Source organism: Mus pahari, chromosome 5 (genome assembly GCF_900095145.1).
Source record: "Mus pahari chromosome 5, PAHARI_EIJ_v1.1, whole genome shotgun sequence".
Lineage (NCBI taxonomy): Eukaryota > Metazoa > Chordata > Mammalia > Rodentia > Muridae > Mus > Mus pahari.
The window spans coordinates 99,743,764-99,752,050 of record NC_034594.1 but is presented as its reverse complement, the minus strand read 5'-3'; positions in this window follow the sequence as shown (position 1 = coordinate 99,752,050).

The window sequence follows — 8,287 nt, the reverse complement described above, 5'->3', positions numbered from 1 at the left end:
TATATATATATATATATATATATATATATATATATATATATATATATGTAGCAGCTGTTGACTTGGCAGTGTTTGCAGGACTGCTAACTGTGGGAGCAGGTGTGTTTCTGACTGTCTGAGCTTGGGGCTCCTTTTCTCTTGTTAGGTTGCCTTGTCCAGCTTCGGTGTGAGGGCTCTTGCCTTGCCTTATTGAATCTTGTCTTGTGCTTGGCTGTTTTGTCTTGGAGGCCTTCTCTTTTATGATATGAGATGGAGGGGGAGTGGATTTGGGGAAGAGGATTGGTAGTGCCAAGCTGGGAAGAATGGAATGAGGTATGAGAGAAAAATATATTTCCAATAAAAAATATAGAATTAAAAAAAACAAACTTGCTACCCAGTCTAGGCTGAGCTTGACTTCTAGGGAATACATGAATATCAGCAGTTACATTTAAGTATCTAAAACAAACTCCTAGGAGTGCTTTCTTCATGCTTTGCACCCTCATTAGGATTTAGAAGGGACTTTGACTGGATTTTAATTTTTCTTAGAATAACCACTGGGAGATGATTGCATAAACAGAAATGAGGAGCTGTGGGGATTCAGAAGAAACAAAGGAATGGCTGGAGATGATCAGGAAACATTTCATGGAAGGTGTGGTTTTTGTTTTTGTGCATTTGTTTTTGAATAGTCAGTACAACTTTAATAGATGGAATGGAAGAGATCTTTCCAAATGCCAGTTCTTAGAGAGCATGGAGAGTGGGCGGTGGTGGGCTAAAGAGATGGATCAAAGGTCAGAGTATTTGCTGATATGGCAAAGGACTAGGGTCAGTTCCCTGTACCCACATCTGGCAGCTCACAACAGCCTATAACTCCAGTTCCAGTGGATCTGACACCCTCTTCTTGGCCTCCACAGATTACTCCAGACATATGTATATATAGAGAAACAGGTGCACACACATACATCTTAAAGAACATGGCATTGGGAACCATAAAAAATGGTTTGGTTAAATTGTGAGTTTCAATCATGGGACTTCTGCCAGGTTTAAATGTTAACTTGACACAACCTAGAATCATCCAGGAGTGATTCTCAGTTGAGGAATTATCTATGTTAGGTTGGCTAATGTACATGGCTGTTAGGGTCTATTTTGGCTGTTAATTGTCCCAGTCCATTGTGGACAGTAGCACCATGCCTGGAACTGTATAAGAATGGAGACAGCTAGATCAAGCAGGCAGGCAGCATGAGCTCATTTTTTTTTCTGTTCTTTTTTTTTTCTTTTTTGGTTTTTTGAGACAGGGTTTCTCTGTGTAGCCCTGGCTGTCCTGGAACTCACTCTGTAGACCAGGCTGGCCTCAAACTCAGAAATCTGCCTGCCTCTGCCTCCTGAGTGCTGGGATTAAAGGGGTGCCCCACCACCACCCGGCTTTTTTCTGTTCTTGACTGTGAATATAATTTATCAGCTTCCTGTCTTTGACTTCCCCCTCAATGATGGACTTGATCCTTGAATTGTAAGCCACACAATTCTTTTCTTCTCTAAGCTGCCTTTTGTGGGGTAGGGACCTGGGCTGGGTATTTGACTACAGAAACAGAAGTGGAACTAGAACAGGATTCACAGGGATAACCTTTGGAGAGCTAATCTGGGGTTACATTAAGGTATTTAGAAAACAGCATGCTCTAATGAAAAGGCAGGGGTTCAGTATTGTGACACCTTTATGCCTCAGAGTAAACTATTAAGACATCATTTAATCTCCATTTTAATTCCTATATACCAGAGTACTTTGCAAGGTTGTACTTAGAATAAGAGTGGTAATGATATCAATGGTGATTGGTATCCCTTGTTGAACACTGAGGCATATGTACCAGGAAGGTGCTGTGCTCAATAGAAGTGGTCATTTGTTGTTTAATTATTATTATAACTACAACCATGCTGAAGGATGAGGAAACTGTCAGGCATATGTTGTTGTTTACGTCATTGAAACACAAGGGAATATTTATAACATGTCTGATGTATCAACTATAATGTATCAAAATAGATGGACAACTTAGCAAGATTTGACTTGAAAAAGATCGCATGCTTCCCAGCTTAGTTTCTGTGACCCTGGTGACTTGAACACTGCCCTAGTTAAAGATAACTTGATGCAGCTTAGAGTTACAGGTAGCCTTAGAGAGGAAGTCTCAATTGAGAAATTTCCTATATTAGATTGGCTGTGGGTGTGTCTATGGGTGATTGTCTTGGTTGTTAACTAATGTAGGAGTGCTAGGTCTACTGTGAGTGGTACCATTCCCTAGACAGGTAGTTTTGGACTGTATAAGAAAGCTACCTTAAGATTGAGCTGGAAAATGAACCGGAGAACGAGCCAGCAAGCAGCATTTCTTTCAGATTTTTGCTTCAGATTCTTGCCTGGAGATCCTTTCCTGACTTCCCTAAGTGACAAACTGTGATATGGAAGCAAAATCCAAATAAGTCTTTCTTCCCCATCTCTTTTGGACAGAGGGTTTCACCACAGCCATGACAGGAATGACAGGACAACCAATGTTGTTGTAGTTGGATGTGAAATGTCCCCACAGGCTTTTGTGTTTGAATGCTCGGTTTCCTGTTAGTGGCACTGTTTGGGAAGTTTGTGGATCCCTTAGGAGGTGGAGCCTCAACACTGGAGGTGGGTCATTAGGATCGTGCACTAACCTTTTGTATAGCCTCGCTCCATTTCCCTTTCTCTCTCTGCTTCTGACCATGATCACACGTGACTAGACACCCTCTCCTTTCTACTAAAGTACCTTCACTGCTAAGACCAGGAAGGCAAGCGGAAACTGGGAATAAACCTTTTCTTCCTTAAAGTACTTCTTCTCAAAGTCATTTTCTCAAAGTCATGAGAAAAGCAATCACTACTCAGAGCTTCTGTATCCATTTCTTTCCCTCCACTCAGAAATCCTATCTCTGGGCATCTTCTAGGGCACCAAGTCTTCATCTTAAGGAGTATTCCCTTTCTTCTTCCTTATTGACCTCAAAACCTACTAGTTTTCACTGTTTTCTTTTTTCTCCATATGCACACACATAGATGTATATGTATAGTCTGTTTCTTTATTTTGAATTCTTTTATTTATTTAATTTGCCAATTGGCTTGTCTGCAGCAGAACAACTGAACTTGATTCCCACCTTTTCTGGAAGGAGGATGATTCTTTCAAATCCAATACTTGTAAGAACACCTCCGGATGTTCTTCCCATCATAGGCGGGTGCTGACTAAATCCCTTCACCTGTAGCCTGTTCATTCTTCACGTACCATATCATGCAGACAGAGAAATTATTCTCACCATATGGATTTTAGCAGAAAACTAAAATACAGAGGTAGAAAGCAGCTGGCACTTTTGGGAAGATGGGAAGCCCAGATGTAGACCCAAGGCTTCTGTTCCATCAGGCCATTTATGTAAGGTTCAACTGCTATTTCACCCCCCACCCCCAAAAAACCCTTAGTTTTGAACCCTCTGAAGATATCACCCAATATGATCATTAAAAGAATGAGTATTCATAATCTCTCTCTTTCTCTTGTACATCTCTCATCAATTTAAGTATAACTCATATACTATTTATTATTATTATTATTATGATGATGATGATATATAATCTTATGTATCTCATGTAGCCCTTGAACTCATTATGTAGTTGAGAATGACTTGAACTTCTGATCCTCCTGTCTCTACCCCTCCAGGCATGTGTCACCATATCTAGTCCTGGGGATGGAACCCAGGGCTTGGTGCATGCGAGGCAAGTACCCTACCAATTTAGCTACCTCCCTAGCATTTACAGAGCTTCATAGAGATTATGATCTAATTGAAGTACTCTGAGACATTAGTATGTAGAATAATTGAATTCAAATACACAGGTGAGTGTTTAATTATCTAGTGTGACTCAAATGTGGTAGCACTGGACAAGGAGAGCCCACTGTGGCTTTGAGCTTTAAATGAGCACTCACTGTTTGGCTTCCCTGATCTCAGCCTTGAAGAGTGAGTGGGGATGGAATGTATAGGAAGGGATGGGTGGTTAGCAGGAGATAAGTTGCAACCAAGACGGAATGGATGATGCTAGGACATTTTGAGGAGAAAACTAGATGGTCATTAACTTCCTCAGCATGCAAATTTCCTCGTGGGAGCAATTTCTTTGATGTTACTTCTCACCATACAGTAAAATACCAACGAGATTCCCAGAGTATAGATCCAGAAATGATAGATACAGAGCTCAGAAAGACAGACAACTGTGGAAAACATTCTGCACAGAAGGGCAAAGGCCTTCCTGTTTTCCCCTGCACTAGAGGGCTGAAGCATCACTCATGGTCCACCTCCCTTTTGCATTGCTGGGAGAGCCTGCAAGAGTAGCATCAATTCTGCCTTGCCATGACCTCCCTCTGCTTCAGGCTGCATTTGCTCATAACGGTGACTTTCTGCTTAAAGAAGGGATTGATCTAATCTTTTTCCTTTTGGAGGCCAGTTACTATATATATAAAATATTCCAGATTCCTGGCTCTGTTTTCTCCTTGTGAGAGAACTGTGTCTTTCCTGTAGTGACTCTTTTTGCTACTGTGACAAAATACCCTTAAAAGGCATCTTAAGAGAGGAAGGCTTCATCTTGGCTTACAGTTTTAGGATACAGTCCATGGTGGTTGGAAAGGGCAGCAAGAGTGCGAGGTGTCTCTCCTGCCCTGCTTTTCAAATGTGTACCGTATGGATGCATATGAGGGTGTGTTTATGGTGTGGGTTGAATGTGTGTTGTGTGTGTTGTGATGTGGTGGTGGTGGTGGTGGTGGTGATGGTGATGGTGATGGTGATGGTGTGTGTGTGTGTGTGTGTGTGTGTGTGTGTGTGTGTGTGAGTGTACTGTGTGCATATGTTTGTTTATGTGTTTAATTCAGAGGAAACTTTGTGGGTTTTGTTCTCTTCTTTTATTATGTGGGTTGGATTGAACTCAGATTGTCAGTCTTGACTTCAAGCACCTTTACCCACTACATCATCTTGGCAACAAGTTAGTCTAAATAAGGTTTTGAATAATTTCATATATGCATGCAATATGCTGTCTTCACATTGACCGTATTCTGCCCCTAATACCCTCACCCACTCATTCTATCTCATTTTCCCAAACTTTGCTCCCTGTCATATGCTAACTTATTTGAAAGTATGGTCATTGTGATGCTTAGCTTTAATTGTCAACTTGACACAAGCTAGAATCATCTGGGGAGAGGCTCAATGAGGGATTGACTGCTCACTTAAAGTCCAGTTGGAGACTGTCTTAAGTTAACTGATGTCCATCCCACTGTGGGAAACACCATTCCCTAGGCAGTGGGTACTGAACTGTTTGAGTGTAGAGACTGAGCTGAGCAAAAGCAAGCAGGTGGTCCTCTATGCATTTTTTTCTCTGTGCTCTTGACGGTGGATGTGATCTGACTAGCTGTTTGAAGTTCCTGGTTGACTTCTCTACAATGATGGACTGTGGCCTGGAACTGTGAACTGAAATAAGCCACTTTCTTCCCCAAGGGTTGTTTGTTTGTTTGTTTTGGGGGAGTGTTTCAGTGTGTCTTGGCATAGTAACAGAAAAGAAGCCAGTATATATACATGACCCAGCGTGGAAGAAAGAACTGATCTTGTTCAAGTAGCATGAGAATTCATCAGTATTGGAGAATCTTATGCTTCTGCGTGACTGTCCTGGGGATGCCAGAGGACACAGTGTTTCTAGCATGAGATTAAAAACCGGTGGATTCACTAGAGATTGCTGAGCTCCATGAGAGTTCAGCCAATCCATTAGGAGCCAGACTTAAACAATGAGCAGAGGAAGTAGAACACACATACAGAGAGAGAGAGAGAGAGAGAGAGAGAGAGAGAGAGAGAGAGAGAGAGAAAGAGGCCATGAGTTTGAAAGAGAAAAAAGAGGGGTAAATGGGAGGGTTTGGAGTGAGGAAAGGGAGGGTATTATAATTTCAAAAAATAAAAGAAATAATTAAGAGAGAAAGAATGGCGATGAACAGAGTAATTATATATATTTCACAAATACAGATATAATGATATATAAAAGTGTTTCAGTGGATGAATAAATGAATGAATAAATGACCACCATGGCACTTGCTGCTGAGACCATGCGACTCAGGTACAAGGTGTGCATAGTGTGAGGAACTAGGTACAGTAGTAAGAATGGCAGAACTCCTGCTGCTCAGAGTTATCACCTCTCATCTAACCCACAGATACATGAGTGCACCTATTTGTTTGCTTGAGACAGGGTGTTATAGGGCCCAGGTAGGGGTCCCTCATCTCTGCTTCCTAGATACTGGCATTGCAGGAGGGCACCACACCTACTACCCTCACGGACACTGGGGATCTGAACCCCGGCTCTTACGTTTACATGGCAAATGCTTTAAGAATAGAATCATTTTTCTCAGATCCCAAAATGCACCCCTTAGTGAACATTTTGATGTGTTTTGACAAATGTGTACCAAAGTACACCACAGTCAACATTGCAGAATATTTTTATGTCTACACAGGGTCCTCCTGTCCTTTTGCAGCCATGGCTGACCTCCCTGCCCTAGGGCATTGCTAATGTTTGCTGTCACTGTAGATTAATCTGCCTGTTTTAGCATTTCACATGAATTGGGTAACACACTCTGTATTCTTTTATATCTGGCTTCTTGTTTGAATGCTTAATAAGTTCTCAGGTTTACAGATTGCACACGTATCCAAGGCAAGTAACTTAAGGGTGTAGGCTATTTTGATTTATGGCATTTAGCCCAGAGATTTAAGTATGATTGATATTTATTATATAGGTTGTACTGAAATGACTTTTTAAAATTTTTTTAAATTTAATTTTATTTGTAATTCAGTTTTTACACTTCATATTCCATTCCCCACCTCTCCCCATACACACCCACTGACTGTTCCACATCCCACACCTCCTCCCCACCCCACCCCATCTCTATGTGGATGCCCTGACCCCCACCCCACCTGACCTCTAACCTCCCTGGGGCCTCCAGTGTCTTCAGGGTTAGGTGCTTCATCTCTGAATGAACACAGACCTGGAAGTCCTCTACTGTATGTGTGTTGGGGGCCTCATATCAGCTGGTGTATGCTGCCTGTTTGGTGATCCGGTGTTTGAAAGATCTCAGGGGTCCAGATTAACCAAGACTGCTGGTCCTCCTACAGGATCACCCTTCTCCTCAGCTTCTTTCAGCCTTCCCCAACTCAACAACAGGGGTCAGCTGCTGTTGTCCATTGGTTGGGTGACTTTTAATTTTTAATAGCACACATTCAAAAGATGAGGCTGTGAGGACTAGAGTTTCTTTGAGGAAAAAAGGCAGGTGCAGCCTGTTGCAGGCATGAGTCATGTGGGGGTAAAAGCAGAGAGGTATTTCAGAAAGGCTAGAAGGGGACTCCATATGATGGCTGACCAGGAGGTCAGGGTTTGTGGGTGGGAAGAGGCTGAGTACATTGAGGTTACTGCAGGCTCCCCAGGGCTTTGTAGGCTGTATGAAGGGAATAGGTTTAGGCTAGCTTTTCCTTTTTATGGCTTGGTATCCAACTGATAAGGTGTTTCTGTTCTTAGTTTTGGAAAGAACAGGGGATGGTGATATAGGATGCCTGCAACTGCATTTGGGGGGGAAATGGTGTGCAATATCTTCTTTATGACATTGAAATGAGGTCTGCTTTTTAGTCATACCCTGGGTCATGCCTGCTACACTTCATTCACCTAGATGCTTACATCCATCTTTTATCACGACATTATCCTTAAAGAATAACTTCATTTTTAATCCATGATGTCCCTTGTTAGATGAGAGGATATTTTATACTTATTATTAAATGGCAACAGTTATTTCTGAAGGTGAATATTGCATAGCTTCACTACTTGGGGAATAAAAACTGAAGGGAGTTGGTGGGAGAAATAAGCCTTTTGTTTTACGATGCTCTGGGAACTGATTGTGGGTATAAAAGTATAAAACAACTCATACATCCACCAGAGCTTATTGTATTATCAGGTGATACACCTGTCTCTCTGATAAATAGGACTCAGTAGAACAGTTAATAAAAGCACGGGAGTTATTGAGCACAGAAGCACAACGGCATAGAGCCACTCAGAGCCAGCCGACAGTAGTTTTCTTTGTCATAAGAAAACCCAGAGATAGCTGGCTGAAGGTGATACATGTTTCTTCTTCTGAACTGTGGTAGGATGTGTGTCCCACATGGAATCCTTCAGTACTGCAGTCTCAGGAGCTTCAGGATACTGGTGGCCACACACAGAAATAAAGATGACACTCTGAAGTGTGTGTGTGTGTGTGTGTGTGTG